Source organism: Schistocerca gregaria, unplaced genomic scaffold (assembly GCF_023897955.1).
Source record: "Schistocerca gregaria isolate iqSchGreg1 unplaced genomic scaffold, iqSchGreg1.2 ptg000564l, whole genome shotgun sequence".
In the NCBI taxonomy this organism is placed as follows: Eukaryota; Metazoa; Arthropoda; class Insecta; order Orthoptera; family Acrididae; genus Schistocerca; species Schistocerca gregaria.
In genome coordinates this window covers 1-17,186 of record NW_026061956.1, presented here as the reverse complement: position 1 = coordinate 17,186, position 17,186 = coordinate 1, and the positions used below count along the sequence as shown (strand labels likewise).

The window sequence follows — 17,186 nt, the reverse complement described above, 5'->3', positions numbered from 1 at the left end:
TTTTCCCGCGATAATGCTGCAGTGTGGCTTGCGCGCTTGACATGCACGATCCATAAGAATGTATAGCTGGATTCCCTTGAGAAGAACCGAGAACGCAGCACTTTCGGGTCCCCACTAGGACGATCGCATCATGTTCTGCAGACTAGCGTCGGCCTCGACTCGCAAGTTGCTGTGTCCAGGTGCCTCCGAGGCACCGAACTTCAACGTCAAGGAGTGCTTCCTATCGCTGCAAAAGCTGCAGCAACACCGCAATCAACAGGGCCGGCAATGCACGTGTAGCAAATAGAACACGTTATCCAGGAAGTACAGTGTCTCTGCGTCCAACATTGGGTACGGGTCGCCGGTGCCTCGGTAGCGCAGTAGGCAGCGCCTAAGTCTCGTAATCTTAAGGTCGTGAGTTCGATCCTCGATTTAATTTCCTGTGACCGCGGGTGGTGCTGTTGCTAGGGCCCCAACGTATTTCTTGTTTGTTATCCACAACGCTTCAGCGGGAAAATGTTTACTTCCTGCTTTTGCTACTTACAGCTTCCCTTTTCCTCTTCTCCCAGCAGAGCATGAAGCCAAAAGCATTGCTCTGAGACGTTTGAGGTGCTCGCCTTGCCAGTCAGTATGCTCGCAAAGAGAAAAGGGCGCCGACGCGGGACTCGGCACGAAATGCGACAAGCGACCGTCCGAGCCGTCGAAGGAACGCCCACATCCGGTGTGGTCTAGTGGCTAGGATACCTGGCTTTCACCCAGGAGGCCCGGGTTCGATTCCCGGTACCGGAACGGAATTTTTTCCACACGAATCGTGACAAGTTTGAGCTGTGCGAGCTGCCGTTTCCCGTCCTGCTCGCAATATAGCTACTGTTTCGTGACAGTCAGCAGAATATAGAGGAGGGAAGCAGACACTCGACGGCCATAGAAATAGTGTATGGCTTCATGCCACACGTTTCCAGCGTAGGGCTGAGCAACTGAATCTGTCGAGGCCCGTTAGCTCAGTTGGTTAGAGCGTCGTGCTAATAACGCGAAGGTCGTGGGTTCGATCCCCCCACGGGCCACTTCGCTTTTACAACTACGAAAAGGCAGCGCCGATTTCAGCTGGCCAGTGTGATCACCAAAAGATCATCACCCTTGCCAGTACTCGGGCGCGTGAGCGCATCCGAACACAGGGTACTGTTGGCAGTTTTACTTCCTCTGTTCCTTTCTCCTTTGTTTTCGGAGCTACAGCCCGATTCGGTCAGGGAGACGCCACCGTGACATGAAGGGGCGTGCTGTGTGTCCATTGCCTCGCCTCCCCTTACCTCTCTCAGTCGTTTCTCGTGCTTGTCGTTTTGATATAGGCCGATTTGAGAGCGTCAGCTCTCGCGTCAGCCGAGCAAAGTCGAGACAAGTCGAGACACACTAGGGGCTGGTGTGCAGCGAGTAACAGGGAGAAAAAAACATTAATTTAAGGGCGCGTGGCAAAAGTACTCATACGCGAAATTAAAAGCCTGCTGCGGTGGCCGGGAATCGAACCCGGATCAACTGCTTGGAAGGCAACTATGCTGACCATTACACCACCACCGCACAAGCGAGCGCCCCGGCGCCGCACCGTGTCGGCTTCCCGCCTGTCGGCAGCGGCCGAAGGTGATGGTACCTGGCAGGCGCATTTCGAGGTAGGCTAGGGGAGCACATCCAGACGCATTCGGACAGCGTATCCGCGCACATTTCGCATCCTTTGGCAAGAGTCGGTGCCGGCGACGCAAGAGTACGCAGAGGACCGCGTTCTGGCGGCGTTTTTAAGCAGTGCAGTGCAGGGTTCAGCGTCTGCAGCATCTTCTCGACAGGATGCTACGGCAGTCCCACTTTCCCTTGAGACATCTGCTCAGGAAGCAGCGTGAAGTTGCTACTGTCCCGAGCATCGGTGGTTCAGTGGTAGAATGCTCGCCTGCCACGCGGGCGGCCCGGGTTCGATTCCCGGCCGATGCATCATTTTGCTTTTCCCGCGATAATGCTGCAGTGTGGCTTGCGCGCTTGACATGCACGATCCATAAGAATGTATAGCTGGATTCCCTTGAGAAGAACCGAGAACGCAGCACTTTCGGGTCCCCACTAGGACGATCGCATCATGTTCTGCAGACTAGCGTCGGCCTCGACTCGCAAGTTGCTGTGTCCAGGTGCCTCCGAGGCACCGAACTTCAACGTCAAGGAGTGCTTCCTATCGCTGCAAAAGCTGCAGCAACACCGCAATCAACAGGGCCGGCAATGCACGTGTAGCAAATAGAACACGTTATCCAGGAAGTACAGTGTCTCTGCGTCCAACATTGGGTACGGGTCGCCGGTGCCTCGGTAGCGCAGTAGGCAGCGCCTAAGTCTCGTAATCTTAAGGTCGTGAGTTCGATCCTCGATTTAATTTCCTGTGACCGCGGGTGGTGCTGTTGCTAGGGCCCCAACGTATTTCTTGTTTGTTATCCACAACGCTTCAGCGGGAAAATGTTTACTTCCTGCTTTTGCTACTTACAGCTTCCCTTTTCCTCTTCTCCCAGCAGAGCATGAAGCCAAAAGCATTGCTCTGAGACGTTTGAGGTGCTCGCCTTGCCAGTCAGTATGCTCGCAAAGAGAAAAGGGCGCCGACGCGGGACTCGGCACGAAATGCGACAAGCGACCGTCCGAGCCGTCGAAGGAACGCCCACATCCGGTGTGGTCTAGTGGCTAGGATACCTGGCTTTCACCCAGGAGGCCCGGGTTCGATTCCCGGTACCGGAACGGAATTTTTTCCACACGAATCGTGACAAGTTTGAGCTGTGCGAGCTGCCGTTTCCCGTCCTGCTCGCAATATAGCTACTGTTTCGTGACAGTCAGCAGAATATAGAGGAGGGAAGCAGACACTCGACGGCCATAGAAATAGTGTATGGCTTCATGCCACACGTTTCCAGCGTAGGGCTGAGCAACTGAATCTGTCGAGGCCCGTTAGCTCAGTTGGTTAGAGCGTCGTGCTAATAACGCAAAGGTCGTGGGTTCGATCCCCCCACGGGCCACTTCGCTTTTACAACTACGAAAAGGCAGCGCCGATTTCAGCTGGCCAGTGTGATCACCAAAAGATCATCACCCTTGCCAGTACTCGGGCGCGTGAGCGCATCCGAACACAGGGTACTGTTGGCAGTTTTACTTCCTCTGTTCCTTTCTCCTTTGTTTTCGGAGCTACAGCCCGATTCGGTCAGGGAGACGCCACCGTGACATGAAGGGGCGTGCTGTGTGTCCATTGCCTCGCCTCCCCTTACCTCTCTCAGTCGTTTCTCGTGCTTGTCGTTTTGATATAGGCCGATTTGAGAGCGTCAGCTCTCGCGTCAGCCGAGCAAAGTCGAGACAAGTCGAGACACACTAGGGGCTGGTGTGCAGCGAGTAACAGGGAGAAAAAAACATTAATTTAAGGGCGCGTGGCAAAAGTACTCATACGCGAAATTAAAAGCCTGCTGCGGTGGCCGGGAATCGAACCCGGATCAACTGCTTGGAAGGCAACTATGCTGACCATTACACCACCACCGCACAAGCGAGCGCCCCGGCGCCGCACCGTGTCGGCTTCCCGCCTGTCGGCAGCGGCCGAAGGTGATGGTACCTGGCAGGCGCATTTCGAGGTAGGCTAGGGGAGCACATCCAGACGCATTCGGACAGCGTATCCGCGCACATTTCGCATCCTTTGGCAAGAGTCGGTGCCGGCGACGCAAGAGTACGCAGAGGACCGCGTTCTGGCGGCGTTTTTAAGCAGTGCAGTGCAGGGTTCAGCGTCTGCAGCATCTTCTCGACAGGATGCTACGGCAGTCCCACTTTCCCTTGAGACATCTGCTCAGGAAGCAGCGTGAAGTTGCTACTGTCCCGAGCATCGGTGGTTCAGTGGTAGAATGCTCGCCTGCCACGCGGGCGGCCCGGGTTCGATTCCCGGCCGATGCATCATTTTGCTTTTCCCGCGATAATGCTGCAGTGTGGCTTGCGCGCTTGACATGCACGATCCATAAGAATGTATAGCTGGATTCCCTTGAGAAGAACCGAGAACGCAGCACTTTCGGGTCCCCACTAGGACGATCGCATCATGTTCTGCAGACTAGCGTCGGCCTCGACTCGCAAGTTGCTGTGTCCAGGTGCCTCCGAGGCACCGAACTTCAACGTCAAGGAGTGCTTCCTATCGCTGCAAAAGCTGCAGCAACACCGCAATCAACAGGGCCGGCAATGCACGTGTAGCAAATAGAACACGTTATCCAGGAAGTACAGTGTCTCTGCGTCCAACATTGGGTACGGGTCGCCGGTGCCTCGGTAGCGCAGTAGGCAGCGCCTAAGTCTCGTAATCTTAAGGTCGTGAGTTCGATCCTCGATTTAATTTCCTGTGACCGCGGGTGGTGCTGTTGCTAGGGCCCCAACGTATTTCTTGTTTGTTATCCACAACGCTTCAGCGGGAAAATGTTTACTTCCTGCTTTTGCTACTTACAGCTTCCCTTTTCCTCTTCTCCCAGCAGAGCATGAAGCCAAAAGCATTGCTCTGAGACGTTTGAGGTGCTCGCCTTGCCAGTCAGTATGCTCGCAAAGAGAAAAGGGCGCCGACGCGGGACTCGGCACGAAATGCGACAAGCGACCGTCCGAGCCGTCGAAGGAACGCCCACATCCGGTGTGGTCTAGTGGCTAGGATACCTGGCTTTCACCCAGGAGGCCCGGGTTCGATTCCCGGTACCGGAACGGAATTTTTTCCACACGAATCGTGACAAGTTTGAGCTGTGCGAGCTGCCGTTTCCCGTCCTGCTCGCAATATAGCTACTGTTTCGTGACAGTCAGCAGAATATAGAGGAGGGAAGCAGACACTCGACGGCCATAGAAATGGTGTATGGCTTCATGCCACACGTTTCCAGCGTAGGGCTGAGCAACTGAATCTGTCGAGGCCCGTTAGCTCAGTTGGTTAGAGCGTCGTGCTAATAACGCGAAGGTCGTGGGTTCGATCCCCCCACGGGCCACTTCGCTTTTACAACTACGAAAAGGCAGCGCCGATTTCAGCTGGCCAGTGTGATCACCAAAAGATCATCACCCTTGCCAGTACTCGGGCGCGTGAGCGCATCCGAACACAGGGTACTGTTGGCAGTTTTACTTCCTCTGTTCCTTTCTCCTTTGTTTTCGGAGCTACAGCCCGATTCGGTCAGGGAGACGCCACCGTGACATGAAGGGGCGTGCTGTGTGTCCATTGCCTCGCCTCCCCTTACCTCTCTCAGTCGTTTCTCGTGCTTGTCGTTTTGATATAGGCCGATTTGAGAGCGTCAGCTCTCGCGTCAGCCGAGCAAAGTCGAGACAAGTCGAGACACACTAGGGGCTGGTGTGCAGCGAGTAACAGGGAGAAAAAAACATTAATTTAAGGGCGCGTGGCAAAAGTACTCATACGCGAAATTAAAAGCCTGCTGCGGTGGCCGGGAATCGAACCCGGATCAACTGCTTGGAAGGCAACTATGCTGACCATTACACCACCACCGCACAAGCGAGCGCCCCGGCGCCGCACCGTGTCGGCTTCCCGCCTGTCGGCAGCGGCCGAAGGTGATGGTACCTGGCAGGCGCATTTCGAGGTAGGCTAGGGGAGCACATCCAGACGCATTCGGACAGCGTATCCGCGCACATTTCGCATCCTTTGGCAAGAGTCGGTGCCGGCGACGCAAGAGTACGCAGAGGACCGCGTTCTGGCGGCGTTTTTAAGCAGTGCAGTGCAGGGTTCAGCGTCTGCAGCATCTTCTCGACAGGATGCTACGGCAGTCCCACTTTCCCTTGAGACATCTGCTCAGGAAGCAGCGTGAAGTTGCTACTGTCCCGAGCATCGGTGGTTCAGTGGTAGAATGCTCGCCTGCCACGCGGGCGGCCCGGGTTCGATTCCCGGCCGATGCATCATTTTGCTTTTCCCGCGATAATGCTGCAGTGTGGCTTGCGCGCTTGACATGCACGATCCATAAGAATGTATAGCTGGATTCCCTTGAGAAGAACCGAGAACGCAGCACTTTCGGGTCCCCACTAGGACGATCGCATCATGTTCTGCAGACTAGCGTCGGCCTCGACTCGCAAGTTGCTGTGTCCAGGTGCCTCCGAGGCACCGAACTTCAACGTCAAGGAGTGCTTCCTATCGCTGCAAAAGCTGCAGCAACACCGCAATCAACAGGGCCGGCAATGCACGTGTAGCAAATAGAACACGTTATCCAGGAAGTACAGTGTCTCTGCGTCCAACATTGGGTACGGGTCGCCGGTGCCTCGGTAGCGCAGTAGGCAGCGCCTAAGTCTCGTAATCTTAAGGTCGTGAGTTCGATCCTCGATTTAATTTCCTGTGACCGCGGGTGGTGCTGTTGCTAGGGCCCCAACGTATTTCTTGTTTGTTATCCACAACGCTTCAGCGGGAAAATGTTTACTTCCTGCTTTTGCTACTTACAGCTTCCCTTTTCCTCTTCTCCCAGCAGAGCATGAAGCCAAAAGCATTGCTCTGAGACGTTTGAGGTGCTCGCCTTGCCAGTCAGTATGCTCGCAAAGAGAAAAGGGCGCCGACGCGGGACTCGGCACGAAATGCGACAAGCGACCGTCCGAGCCGTCGAAGGAACGCCCACATCCGGTGTGGTCTAGTGGCTAGGATACCTGGCTTTCACCCAGGAGGCCCGGGTTCGATTCCCGGTACCGGAACGGAATTTTTTCCACACGAATCGTGACAAGTTTGAGCTGTGCGAGCTGCCGTTTCCCGTCCTGCTCGCAATATAGCTACTGTTTCGTGACAGTCAGCAGAATATAGAGGAGGGAAGCAGACACTCGACGGCCATAGAAATGGTGTATGGCTTCATGCCACACGTTTCCAGCGTAGGGCTGAGCAACTGAATCTGTCGAGGCCCGTTAGCTCAGTTGGTTAGAGCGTCGTGCTAATAACGCGAAGGTCGTGGGTTCGATCCCCCCACGGGCCACTTCGCTTTTACAACTACGAAAAGGCAGCGCCGATTTCAGCTGGCCAGTGTGATCACCAAAAGATCATCACCCTTGCCAGTACTCGGGCGCGTGAGCGCATCCGAACACAGGGTACTGTTGGCAGTTTTACTTCCTCTGTTCCTTTCTCCTTTGTTTTCGGAGCTACAGCCCGATTCGGTCAGGGAGACGCCACCGTGACATGAAGGGGCGTGCTGTGTGTCCATTGCCTCGCCTCCCCTTACCTCTCTCAGTCGTTTCTCGTGCTTGTCGTTTTGATATAGGCCGATTTCAGAGCGTCAGCTCTCGCGTCAGCCGAGCAAAGTCGAGACAAGTCGAGACACACTAGGGGCTGGTGTGCAGCGAGTAACAGGGAGAAAAAAACATTAATTTAAGGGCGCGTGGCAAAAGTACTCATACGCGAAATTAAAAGCCTGCTGCGGTGGCCGGGAATCGAACCCGGATCAACTGCTTGGAAGGCAACTATGCTGACCATTACACCACCACCGCACAAGCGAGCGCCCCGGCGCCGCACCGTGTCGGCTTCCCGCCTGTCGGCAGCGGCCGAAGGTGATGGTACCTGGCAGGCGCATTTCGAGGTAGGCTAGGGGAGCACATCCAGACGCATTCGGACAGCGTATCCGCGCACATTTCGCATCCTTTGGCAAGAGTCGGTGCCGGCGACGCAAGAGTACGCAGAGGACCGCGTTCTGGCGGCGTTTTTAAGCAGTGCAGTGCAGGGTTCAGCGTCTGCAGCATCTTCTCGACAGGATGCTACGGCAGTCCCACTTTCCCTTGAGACATCTGCTCTGGAAACAGCGTGAAGTTGCTACTGTCCCGAGCATCGGTGGTTCAGTGGTAGAATGCTCGCCTGCCACGCGGGCGGCCCGGGTTCGATTCCCGGCCGATGCATCATTTTGCTTTTCCCGCGATAATGCTGCAGTGTGGCTTGCGCGCTTGACATGCACGATCCATAAGAATGTATAGCTGGATTCCCTTGAGAAGAACCGAGAACGCAGCACTTTCGGGTCCCCACTAGGACGATCGCATCATGTTCTGCAGACTAGCGTCGGCCTCGACTCGCAAGTTGCTGTGTCCAGGTGCCTCCGAGGCACCGAACTTCAACGTCAAGGAGTGCTTCCTATCGCTGCAAAAGCTGCAGCAACACCGCAATCAACAGGGCCGGCAATGCACGTGTAGCAAATAGAACACGTTATCCAGGAAGTACAGTGTCTCTGCGTCCAACATTGGGTACGGGTCGCCGGTGCCTCGGTAGCGCAGTAGGCAGCGCCTAAGTCTCGTAATCTTAAGGTCGTGAGTTCGATCCTCGATTTAATTTCCTGTGACCGCGGGTGGTGCTGTTGCTAGGGCCCCAACGTATTTCTTGTTTGTTATCCACAACGCTTCAGCGGGAAAATGTTTACTTCCTGCTTTTGCTACTTACAGCTTCCCTTTTCCTCTTCTCCCAGCAGAGCATGAAGCCAAAAGCATTGCTCTGAGACGTTTGAGGTGCTCGCCTTGCCAGTCAGTATGCTCGCAAAGAGAAAAGGGCGCCGACGCGGGACTCGGCACGAAATGCGACAAGCGACCGTCCGAGCCGTCGAAGGAACGCCCACATCCGGTGTGGTCTAGTGGCTAGGATACCTGGCTTTCACCCAGGAGGCCCGGGTTCGATTCCCGGTACCGGAACGGAATTTTTTCCACACGAATCGTGACAAGTTTGAGCTGTGCGAGCTGCCGTTTCCCGTCCTGCTCGCAATATAGCTACTGTTTCGTGACAGTCAGCAGAATATAGAGGAGGGAAGCAGACACTCGACGGCCATAGAAATAGTGTATGGCTTCATGCCACACGTTTCCAGCGTAGGGCTGAGCAACTGAATCTGTCGAGGCCCGTTAGCTCAGTTGGTTAGAGCGTCGTGCTAATAACGCGAAGGTCGTGGGTTCGATCCCCCCACGGGCCACTTCGCTTTTACAACTACGAAAAGGCAGCGCCGATTTCAGCTGGCCAGTGTGATCACCAAAAGATCATCACCCTTGCCAGTACTCGGGCGCGTGAGCGCATCCGAACACAGGGTACTGTTGGCAGTTTTACTTCCTCTGTTCCTTTCTCCTTTGTTTTCGGAGCTACAGCCCGATTCGGTCAGGGAGACGCCACCGTGACATGAAGGGGCGTGCTGTGTGTCCATTGCCTCGCCTCCCCTTACCTCTCTCAGTCGTTTCTCGTGCTTGTCGTTTTGATATAGGCCGATTTGAGAGCGTCAGCTCTCGCGTCAGCCGAGCAAAGTCGAGACAAGTCGAGACACACTAGGGGCTGGTGTGCAGCGAGTAACAGGGAGAAAAAAACATTAATTTAAGGGCGCGTGGCAAAAGTACTCATACGCGAAATTAAAAGCCTGCTGCGGTGGCCGGGAATCGAACCCGGATCAACTGCTTGGAAGGCAACTATGCTGACCATTACACCACCACCGCACAAGCGAGCGCCCCGGCGCCGCACCGTGTCGGCTTCCCGCCTGTCGGCAGCGGCCGAAGGTGATGGTACCTGGCAGGCGCATTTCGAGGTAGGCTAGGGGAGCACATCCAGACGCATTCGGACAGCGTATCCGCGCACATTTCGCATCCTTTGGCAAGAGTCGGTGCCGGCGACGCAAGAGTACGCAGAGGACCGCGTTCTGGCGGCGTTTTTAAGCAGTGCAGTGCAGGGTTCAGCGTCTGCAGCATCTTCTCGACAGGATGCTACGGCAGTCCCACTTTCCCTTGAGACATCTGCTCTGGAAACAGCGTGAAGTTGCTACTGTCCCGAGCATCGGTGGTTCAGTGGTAGAATGCTCGCCTGCCACGCGGGCGGCCCGGGTTCGATTCCCGGCCGATGCATCATTTTGCTTTTCCCGCGATAATGCTGCAGTGTGGCTTGCGCGCTTGACATGCACGATCCATAAGAATGTATAGCTGGATTCCCTTGAGAAGAACCGAGAACGCAGCACTTTCGGGTCCCCACTAGGACGATCGCATCATGTTCTGCAGACTAGCGTCGGCCTCGACTCGCAAGTTGCTGTGTCCAGGTGCCTCCGAGGCACCGAACTTCAACGTCAAGGAGTGCTTCCTATCGCTGCAAAAGCTGCAGCAACACCGCAATCAACAGGGCCGGCAATGCACGTGTAGCAAATAGAACACGTTATCCAGGAAGTACAGTGTCTCTGCGTCCAACATTGGGTACGGGTCGCCGGTGCCTCGGTAGCGCAGTAGGCAGCGCCTAAGTCTCGTAATCTTAAGGTCGTGAGTTCGATCCTCGATTTAATTTCCTGTGACCGCGGGTGGTGCTGTTGCTAGGGCCCCAACGTATTTCTTGTTTGTTATCCACAACGCTTCAGCGGGAAAATGTTTACTTCCTGCTTTTGCTACTTACAGCTTCCCTTTTCCTCTTCTCCCAGCAGAGCATGAAGCCAAAAGCATTGCTCTGAGACGTTTGAGGTGCTCGCCTTGCCAGTCAGTATGCTCGCAAAGAGAAAAGGGCGCCGACGCGGGACTCGGCACGAAATGCGACAAGCGACCGTCCGAGCCGTCGAAGGAACGCCCACATCCGGTGTGGTCTAGTGGCTAGGATACCTGGCTTTCACCCAGGAGGCCCGGGTTCGATTCCCGGTACCGGAACGGAATTTTTTCCACACGAATCGTGACAAGTTTGAGCTGTGCGAGCTGCCGTTTCCCGTCCTGCTCGCAATATAGCTACTGTTTCGTGACAGTCAGCAGAATATAGAGGAGGGAAGCAGACACTCGACGGCCATAGAAATAGTGTATGGCTTCATGCCACACGTTTCCAGCGTAGGGCTGAGCAACTGAATCTGTCGAGGCCCGTTAGCTCAGTTGGTTAGAGCGTCGTGCTAATAACGCGAAGGTCGTGGGTTCGATCCCCCCACGGGCCACTTCGCTTTTACAACTACGAAAAGGCAGCGCCGATTTCAGCTGGCCAGTGTGATCACCAAAAGATCATCACCCTTGCCAGTACTCGGGCGCGTGAGCGCATCCGAACACAGGGTACTGTTGGCAGTTTTACTTCCTCTGTTCCTTTCTCCTTTGTTTTCGGAGCTACAGCCCGATTCGGTCAGGGAGACGCCACCGTGACATGAAGGGGCGTGCTGTGTGTCCATTGCCTCGCCTCCCCTTACCTCTCTCAGTCGTTTCTCGTGCTTGTCGTTTTGATATAGGCCGATTTGAGAGCGTCAGCTCTCGCGTCAGCCGAGCAAAGTCGAGACAAGTCGAGACACACTAGGGGCTGGTGTGCAGCGAGTAACAGGGAGAAAAAAACATTAATTTAAGGGCGCGTGGCAAAAGTACTCATACGCGAAATTAAAAGCCTGCTGCGGTGGCCGGGAATCGAACCCGGATCAACTGCTTGGAAGGCAACTATGCTGACCATTACACCACCACCGCACAAGCGAGCGCCCCGGCGCCGCACCGTGTCGGCTTCCCGCCTGTCGGCAGCGGCCGAAGGTGATGGTACCTGGCAGGCGCATTTCGAGGTAGGCTAGGGGAGCACATCCAGACGCATTCGGACAGCGTATCCGCGCACATTTCGCATCCTTTGGCAAGAGTCGGTGCCGGCGACGCAAGAGTACGCAGAGGACCGCGTTCTGGCGGCGTTTTTAAGCAGTGCAGTGCAGGGTTCAGCGTCTGCAGCATCTTCTCGACAGGATGCTACGGCAGTCCCACTTTCCCTTGAGACATCTGCTCAGGAAGCAGCGTGAAGTTGCTACTGTCCCGAGCATCGGTGGTTCAGTGGTAGAATGCTCGCCTGCCACGCGGGCGGCCCGGGTTCGATTCCCGGCCGATGCATCATTTTGCTTTTCCCGCGATAATGCTGCAGTGTGGCTTGCGCGCTTGACATGCACGATCCATAAGAATGTATAGCTGGATTCCCTTGAGAAGAACCGAGAACGCAGCACTTTCGGGTCCCCACTAGGACGATCGCATCATGTTCTGCAGACTAGCGTCGGCCTCGACTCGCAAGTTGCTGTGTCCAGGTGCCTCCGAGGCACCGAACTTCAACGTCAAGGAGTGCTTCCTATCGCTGCAAAAGCTGCAGCAACACCGCAATCAACAGGGCCGGCAATGCACGTGTAGCAAATAGAACACGTTATCCAGGAAGTACAGTGTCTCTGCGTCCAACATTGGGTACGGGTCGCCGGTGCCTCGGTAGCGCAGTAGGCAGCGCCTAAGTCTCGTAATCTTAAGGTCGTGAGTTCGATCCTCGATTTAATTTCCTGTGACCGCGGGTGGTGCTGTTGCTAGGGCCCCAACGTATTTCTTGTTTGTTATCCACAACGCTTCAGCGGGAAAATGTTTACTTCCTGCTTTTGCTACTTACAGCTTCCCTTTTCCTCTTCTCCCAGCAGAGCATGAAGCCAAAAGCATTGCTCTGAGACGTTTGAGGTGCTCGCCTTGCCAGTCAGTATGCTCGCAAAGAGAAAAGGGCGCCGACGCGGGACTCGGCACGAAATGCGAAAAGCGACCGTCCGAGCCGTCGAAGGAACGCCCACATCCGGTGTGGTCTAGTGGCTAGGATACCTGGCTTTCACCCAGGAGGCCCGGGTTCGATTCCCGGTACCGGAACGGAATTTTTTCCACACGAATCGTGACAAGTTTGAGCTGTGCGAGCTGCCGTTTCCCGTCCTGCTCGCAATATAGCTACTGTTTCGTGACAGTCAGCAGAATATAGAGGAGGGAAGCAGACACTCGACGGCCATAGAAATGGTGTATGGCTTCATGCCACACGTTTCCAGCGTAGGGCTGAGCAACTGAATCTGTCGAGGCCCGTTAGCTCAGTTGGTTAGAGCGTCGTGCTAATAACGCGAAGGTCGTGGGTTCGATCCCCCCACGGGCCACTTCGCTTTTACAACTACGAAAAGGCAGCGCCGATTTCAGCTGGCCAGTGTGATCACCAAAAGATCATCACCCTTGCCAGTACTCGGGCGCGTGAGCGCATCCGAACACAGGGTACTGTTGGCAGTTTTACTTCCTCTGTTCCTTTCTCCTTTGTTTTCGGAGCTACAGCCCGATTCGGTCAGGGAGACGCCACCGTGACATGAAGGGGCGTGCTGTGTGTCCATTGCCTCGCCTCCCCTTACCTCTCTCAGTCGTTTCTCGTGCTTGTCGTTTTGATATAGGCCGATTTGAGAGCGTCAGCTCTCGCGTCAGCCGAGCAAAGTCGAGACAAGTCGAGACACACTAGGGGCTGGTGTGCAGCGAGTAACAGGGAGAAAAAAACATTAATTTAAGGGCGCGTGGCAAAAGTACTCATACGCGAAATTAAAAGCCTGCTGCGGTGGCCGGGAATCGAACCCGGATCAACTGCTTGGAAGGCAACTATGCTGACCATTACACCACCACCGCACAAGCGAGCGCCCCGGCGCCGCACCGTGTCGGCTTCCCGCCTGTCGGCAGCGGCCGAAGGTGATGGTACCTGGCAGGCGCATTTCGAGGTAGGCTAGGGGAGCACATCCAGACGCATTCGGACAGCGTATCCGCGCACATTTCGCATCCTTTGGCAAGAGTCGGTGCCGGCGACGCAAGAGTACGCAGAGGACCGCGTTCTGGCGGCGTTTTTAAGCAGTGCAGTGCAGGGTTCAGCGTCTGCAGCATCTTCTCGACAGGATGCTACGGCAGTCCCACTTTCCCTTGAGACATCTGCTCAGGAAGCAGCGTGAAGTTGCTACTGTCCCGAGCATCGGTGGTTCAGTGGTAGAATGCTCGCCTGCCACGCGGGCGGCCCGGGTTCGATTCCCGGCCGATGCATCATTTTGCTTTTCCCGCGATAATGCTGCAGTGTGGCTTGCGCGCTTGACATGCACGATCCATAAGAATGTATAGCTGGATTCCCTTGAGAAGAACCGAGAACGCAGCACTTTCGGGTCCCCACTAGGACGATCGCATCATGTTCTGCAGACTAGCGTCGGCCTCGACTCGCAAGTTGCTGTGTCCAGGTGCCTCCGAGGCACCGAACTTCAACGTCAAGGAGTGCTTCCTATCGCTGCAAAAGCTGCAGCAACACCGCAATCAACAGGGCCGGCAATGCACGTGTAGCAAATAGAACACGTTATCCAGGAAGTACAGTGTCTCTGCGTCCAACATTGGGTACGGGTCGCCGGTGCCTCGGTAGCGCAGTAGGCAGCGCCTAAGTCTCGTAATCTTAAGGTCGTGAGTTCGATCCTCGATTTAATTTCCTGTGACCGCGGGTGGTGCTGTTGCTAGGGCCCCAACGTATTTCTTGTTTGTTATCCACAACGCTTCAGCGGGAAAATGTTTACTTCCTGCTTTTGCTACTTACAGCTTCCCTTTTCCTCTTCTCCCAGCAGAGCATGAAGCCAAAAGCATTGCTCTGAGACGTTTGAGGTGCTCGCCTTGCCAGTCAGTATGCTCGCAAAGAGAAAAGGGCGCCGACGCGGGACTCGGCACGAAATGCGACAAGCGACCGTCCGAGCCGTCGAAGGAACGCCCACATCCGGTGTGGTCTAGTGGCTAGGATACCTGGCTTTCACCCAGGAGGCCCGGGTTCGATTCCCGGTACCGGAACGGAATTTTTTCCACACGAATCGTGACAAGTTTGAGCTGTGCGAGCTGCCGTTTCCCGTCCTGCTCGCAATATAGCTACTGTTTCGTGACAGTCAGCAGAATATAGAGGAGGGAAGCAGACACTCGACGGCCATAGAAATGGTGTATGGCTTCATGCCACACGTTTCCAGCGTAGGGCTGAGCAACTGAATCTGTCGAGGCCCGTTAGCTCAGTTGGTTAGAGCGTCGTGCTAATAACGCGAAGGTCGTGGGTTCGATCCCCCCACGGGCCACTTCGCTTTTACAACTACGAAAAGGCAGCGCCGATTTCAGCTGGCCAGTGTGATCACCAAAAGATCATCACCCTTGCCAGTACTCGGGCGCGTGAGCGCATCCGAACACAGGGTACTGTTGGCAGTTTTACTTCCTCTGTTCCTTTCTCCTTTGTTTTCGGAGCTACAGCCCGATTCGGTCAGGGAGACGCCACCGTGACATGAAGGGGCGTGCTGTGTGTCCATTGCCTCGCCTCCCCTTACCTCTCTCAGTCGTTTCTCGTGCTTGTCGTTTTGATATAGGCCGATTTGAGAGCGTCAGCTCTCGCGTCAGCCGAGCAAAGTCGAGACAAGTCGAGACACACTAGGGGCTGGTGTGCAGCGAGTAACAGGGAGAAAAAAACATTAATTTAAGGGCGCGTGGCAAAAGTACTCATACGCGAAATTAAAAGCCTGCTGCGGTGGCCGGGAATCGAACCCGGATCAACTGCTTGGAAGGCAACTATGCTGACCATTACACCACCACCGCACAAGCGAGCGCCCCGGCGCCGCACCGTGTCGGCTTCCCGCCTGTCGGCAGCGGCCGAAGGTGATGGTACCTGGCAGGCGCATTTCGAGGTAGGCTAGGGGAGCACATCCAGACGCATTCGGACAGCGTATCCGCGCACATTTCGCATCCTTTGGCAAGAGTCGGTGCCGGCGACGCAAGAGTACGCAGAGGACCGCGTTCTGGCGGCGTTTTTAAGCAGTGCAGTGCAGGGTTCAGCGTCTGCAGCATCTTCTCGACAGGATGCTACGGCAGTCCCACTTTCCCTTGAGACATCTGCTCAGGAAGCAGCGTGAAGTTGCTACTGTCCCGAGCATCGGTGGTTCAGTGGTAGAATGCTCGCCTGCCACGCGGGCGGCCCGGGTTCGATTCCCGGCCGATGCATCATTTTGCTTTTCCCGCGATAATGCTGCAGTGTGGCTTGCGCGCTTGACATGCACGATCCATAAGAATGTATAGCTGGATTCCCTTGAGAAGAACCGAGAACGCAGCACTTTCGGGTCCCCACTAGGACGATCGCATCATGTTCTGCAGACTAGCGTCGGCCTCGACTCGCAAGTTGCTGTGTCCAGGTGCCTCCGAGGCACCGAACTTCAACGTCAAGGAGTGCTTCCTATCGCTGCAAAAGCTGCAGCAACACCGCAATCAACAGGGCCGGCAATGCACGTGTAGCAAATAGAACACGTTATCCAGGAAGTACAGTGTCTCTGCGTCCAACATTGGGTACGGGTCGCCGGTGCCTCGGTAGCGCAGTAGGCAGCGCCTAAGTCTCGTAATCTTAAGGTCGTGAGTTCGATCCTCGATTTAATTTCCTGTGACCGCGGGTGGTGCTGTTGCTAGGGCCCCAACGTATTTCTTGTTTGTTATCCACAACGCTTCAGCGGGAAAATGTTTACTTCCTGCTTTTGCTACTTACAGCTTCCCTTTTCCTCTTCTCCCAGCAGAGCATGAAGCCAAAAGCATTGCTCTGAGACGTTTGAGGTGCTCGCCTTGCCAGTCAGTATGCTCGCAAAGAGAAAAGGGCGCCGACGCGGGACTCGGCACGAAATGCGACAAGCGACCGTCCGAGCCGTCGAAGGAACGCCCACATCCGGTGTGGTCTAGTGGCTAGGATACCTGGCTTTCACCCAGGAGGCCCGGGTTCGATTCCCGGTACCGGAACGGAATTTTTTCCACACGAATCGTGACAAGTTTGAGCTGTGCGAGCTGCCGTTTCCCGTCCTGCTCGCAATATAGCTACTGTTTCGTGACAGTCAGCAGAATATAGAGGAGGGAAGCAGACACTCGACGGCCATAGAAATGGTGTATGGCTTCATGCCACACGTTTCCAGCGTAGGGCTGAGCAACTGAATCTGTCGAGGCCCGTTAGCTCAGTTGGTTAGAGCGTCGTGCTAATAACGCGAAGGTCGTGGGTTCGATCCCCCCACGGGCCACTTCGCTTTTACAACTACGAAAAGGCAGCGCCGATTTCAGCTGGCCAGTGTGATCACCAAAAGATCATCACCCTTGCCAGTACTCGGGCGCGTGAGCGCATCCGAACACAGGGTACTGTTGGCAGTTTTACTTCCTCTGTTCCTTTCTCCTTTGTTTTCGGAGCTACAGCCCGATTCGGTCAGGGAGACGCCACCGTGACATGAAGGGGCGTGCTGTGTGTCCATTGCCTCGCCTCCCCTTACCTCTCTCAGTCGTTTCTCGTGCTTGTCGTTTTGATATAGGCCGATTTGAGAGCGTCAGCTCTCGCGTCAGCCGAGCAAAGTCGAGACAAGTCGAGACACACTAGGGGCTGGTGTGCAGCGAGTAACAGGGAGAAAAAAACATTAATTTAAGGGCGCGTGGCAAAAGTACTCATACGCGAAATTAAAAGCCTGCTGCGGTGGCCGGGAATCGAACCCGGATCAACTGCTTGG

The 17,186-nt window shown here is 55.3% G+C and overlaps 34 non-coding genes across 34 annotated transcripts; 26 read left to right on the top strand and 8 right to left on the bottom strand.

Annotated features, from left to right (window-relative positions):
- The first annotated feature begins 696 nt into the window (after positions 1–696).
- Trnae-uuc (transfer RNA glutamic acid (anticodon UUC)) lies at positions 697–768 on the top strand. Its single transcript has one exon. It is a non-coding gene; the product is annotated as a tRNA-Glu (tRNA).
- Positions 769–966: 198 nt separating this feature from the next.
- On the top strand, positions 967–1,040 carry Trnai-aau (transfer RNA isoleucine (anticodon AAU)). Its single transcript has one exon. It is a non-coding gene; the product is annotated as a tRNA-Ile (tRNA).
- A 436-nt stretch (positions 1,041–1,476) lies between these two features.
- Trnag-ucc (transfer RNA glycine (anticodon UCC)) lies at positions 1,477–1,548 on the bottom strand. The gene has a single exon. It is a non-coding gene; the product is annotated as a tRNA-Gly (tRNA).
- Positions 1,549–1,879: 331 nt separating this feature from the next.
- Trnag-gcc (transfer RNA glycine (anticodon GCC)) lies at positions 1,880–1,950 on the top strand. Its single transcript has one exon. It is a non-coding gene; the product is annotated as a tRNA-Gly (tRNA).
- Positions 1,951–2,655: 705 nt separating this feature from the next.
- On the top strand, positions 2,656–2,727 carry Trnae-uuc (transfer RNA glutamic acid (anticodon UUC)). Its single transcript has one exon. It is a non-coding gene; the product is annotated as a tRNA-Glu (tRNA).
- Positions 2,728–2,925: 198 nt separating this feature from the next.
- On the top strand, positions 2,926–2,999 carry Trnai-aau (transfer RNA isoleucine (anticodon AAU)). Its single transcript has one exon. It is a non-coding gene; the product is annotated as a tRNA-Ile (tRNA).
- Positions 3,000–3,435: 436 nt separating this feature from the next.
- On the bottom strand, positions 3,436–3,507 carry Trnag-ucc (transfer RNA glycine (anticodon UCC)). The gene has a single exon. It is a non-coding gene; the product is annotated as a tRNA-Gly (tRNA).
- A 331-nt stretch (positions 3,508–3,838) lies between these two features.
- Positions 3,839–3,909, top strand: Trnag-gcc (transfer RNA glycine (anticodon GCC)). Its single transcript has one exon. It is a non-coding gene; the product is annotated as a tRNA-Gly (tRNA).
- Positions 3,910–4,614: 705 nt separating this feature from the next.
- On the top strand, positions 4,615–4,686 carry Trnae-uuc (transfer RNA glutamic acid (anticodon UUC)). The gene has a single exon. It is a non-coding gene; the product is annotated as a tRNA-Glu (tRNA).
- Positions 4,687–4,884: 198 nt separating this feature from the next.
- Positions 4,885–4,958, top strand: Trnai-aau (transfer RNA isoleucine (anticodon AAU)). Its single transcript has one exon. It is a non-coding gene; the product is annotated as a tRNA-Ile (tRNA).
- Positions 4,959–5,394: 436 nt separating this feature from the next.
- Positions 5,395–5,466, bottom strand: Trnag-ucc (transfer RNA glycine (anticodon UCC)). Its single transcript has one exon. It is a non-coding gene; the product is annotated as a tRNA-Gly (tRNA).
- A 331-nt stretch (positions 5,467–5,797) lies between these two features.
- Positions 5,798–5,868, top strand: Trnag-gcc (transfer RNA glycine (anticodon GCC)). The gene has a single exon. It is a non-coding gene; the product is annotated as a tRNA-Gly (tRNA).
- Positions 5,869–6,573: 705 nt separating this feature from the next.
- Trnae-uuc (transfer RNA glutamic acid (anticodon UUC)) lies at positions 6,574–6,645 on the top strand. The gene has a single exon. It is a non-coding gene; the product is annotated as a tRNA-Glu (tRNA).
- Positions 6,646–6,843: 198 nt separating this feature from the next.
- Positions 6,844–6,917, top strand: Trnai-aau (transfer RNA isoleucine (anticodon AAU)). Its single transcript has one exon. It is a non-coding gene; the product is annotated as a tRNA-Ile (tRNA).
- A 436-nt stretch (positions 6,918–7,353) lies between these two features.
- Positions 7,354–7,425, bottom strand: Trnag-ucc (transfer RNA glycine (anticodon UCC)). The gene has a single exon. It is a non-coding gene; the product is annotated as a tRNA-Gly (tRNA).
- A 331-nt stretch (positions 7,426–7,756) lies between these two features.
- Trnag-gcc (transfer RNA glycine (anticodon GCC)) lies at positions 7,757–7,827 on the top strand. Its single transcript has one exon. It is a non-coding gene; the product is annotated as a tRNA-Gly (tRNA).
- A 705-nt stretch (positions 7,828–8,532) lies between these two features.
- On the top strand, positions 8,533–8,604 carry Trnae-uuc (transfer RNA glutamic acid (anticodon UUC)). Its single transcript has one exon. It is a non-coding gene; the product is annotated as a tRNA-Glu (tRNA).
- Positions 8,605–8,802: 198 nt separating this feature from the next.
- Positions 8,803–8,876, top strand: Trnai-aau (transfer RNA isoleucine (anticodon AAU)). Its single transcript has one exon. It is a non-coding gene; the product is annotated as a tRNA-Ile (tRNA).
- Positions 8,877–9,312: 436 nt separating this feature from the next.
- On the bottom strand, positions 9,313–9,384 carry Trnag-ucc (transfer RNA glycine (anticodon UCC)). The gene has a single exon. It is a non-coding gene; the product is annotated as a tRNA-Gly (tRNA).
- A 331-nt stretch (positions 9,385–9,715) lies between these two features.
- On the top strand, positions 9,716–9,786 carry Trnag-gcc (transfer RNA glycine (anticodon GCC)). The gene has a single exon. It is a non-coding gene; the product is annotated as a tRNA-Gly (tRNA).
- Positions 9,787–10,491: 705 nt separating this feature from the next.
- Positions 10,492–10,563, top strand: Trnae-uuc (transfer RNA glutamic acid (anticodon UUC)). Its single transcript has one exon. It is a non-coding gene; the product is annotated as a tRNA-Glu (tRNA).
- Positions 10,564–10,761: 198 nt separating this feature from the next.
- On the top strand, positions 10,762–10,835 carry Trnai-aau (transfer RNA isoleucine (anticodon AAU)). The gene has a single exon. It is a non-coding gene; the product is annotated as a tRNA-Ile (tRNA).
- Positions 10,836–11,271: 436 nt separating this feature from the next.
- Trnag-ucc (transfer RNA glycine (anticodon UCC)) lies at positions 11,272–11,343 on the bottom strand. Its single transcript has one exon. It is a non-coding gene; the product is annotated as a tRNA-Gly (tRNA).
- A 331-nt stretch (positions 11,344–11,674) lies between these two features.
- On the top strand, positions 11,675–11,745 carry Trnag-gcc (transfer RNA glycine (anticodon GCC)). The gene has a single exon. It is a non-coding gene; the product is annotated as a tRNA-Gly (tRNA).
- Positions 11,746–12,450: 705 nt separating this feature from the next.
- Trnae-uuc (transfer RNA glutamic acid (anticodon UUC)) lies at positions 12,451–12,522 on the top strand. The gene has a single exon. It is a non-coding gene; the product is annotated as a tRNA-Glu (tRNA).
- A 198-nt stretch (positions 12,523–12,720) lies between these two features.
- Trnai-aau (transfer RNA isoleucine (anticodon AAU)) lies at positions 12,721–12,794 on the top strand. The gene has a single exon. It is a non-coding gene; the product is annotated as a tRNA-Ile (tRNA).
- A 436-nt stretch (positions 12,795–13,230) lies between these two features.
- Positions 13,231–13,302, bottom strand: Trnag-ucc (transfer RNA glycine (anticodon UCC)). The gene has a single exon. It is a non-coding gene; the product is annotated as a tRNA-Gly (tRNA).
- A 331-nt stretch (positions 13,303–13,633) lies between these two features.
- On the top strand, positions 13,634–13,704 carry Trnag-gcc (transfer RNA glycine (anticodon GCC)). Its single transcript has one exon. It is a non-coding gene; the product is annotated as a tRNA-Gly (tRNA).
- A 705-nt stretch (positions 13,705–14,409) lies between these two features.
- On the top strand, positions 14,410–14,481 carry Trnae-uuc (transfer RNA glutamic acid (anticodon UUC)). Its single transcript has one exon. It is a non-coding gene; the product is annotated as a tRNA-Glu (tRNA).
- A 198-nt stretch (positions 14,482–14,679) lies between these two features.
- Positions 14,680–14,753, top strand: Trnai-aau (transfer RNA isoleucine (anticodon AAU)). The gene has a single exon. It is a non-coding gene; the product is annotated as a tRNA-Ile (tRNA).
- A 436-nt stretch (positions 14,754–15,189) lies between these two features.
- Trnag-ucc (transfer RNA glycine (anticodon UCC)) lies at positions 15,190–15,261 on the bottom strand. Its single transcript has one exon. It is a non-coding gene; the product is annotated as a tRNA-Gly (tRNA).
- A 331-nt stretch (positions 15,262–15,592) lies between these two features.
- On the top strand, positions 15,593–15,663 carry Trnag-gcc (transfer RNA glycine (anticodon GCC)). Its single transcript has one exon. It is a non-coding gene; the product is annotated as a tRNA-Gly (tRNA).
- Positions 15,664–16,368: 705 nt separating this feature from the next.
- Positions 16,369–16,440, top strand: Trnae-uuc (transfer RNA glutamic acid (anticodon UUC)). The gene has a single exon. It is a non-coding gene; the product is annotated as a tRNA-Glu (tRNA).
- Positions 16,441–16,638: 198 nt separating this feature from the next.
- On the top strand, positions 16,639–16,712 carry Trnai-aau (transfer RNA isoleucine (anticodon AAU)). Its single transcript has one exon. It is a non-coding gene; the product is annotated as a tRNA-Ile (tRNA).
- Positions 16,713–17,186: the final 474 nt, after the last annotated feature.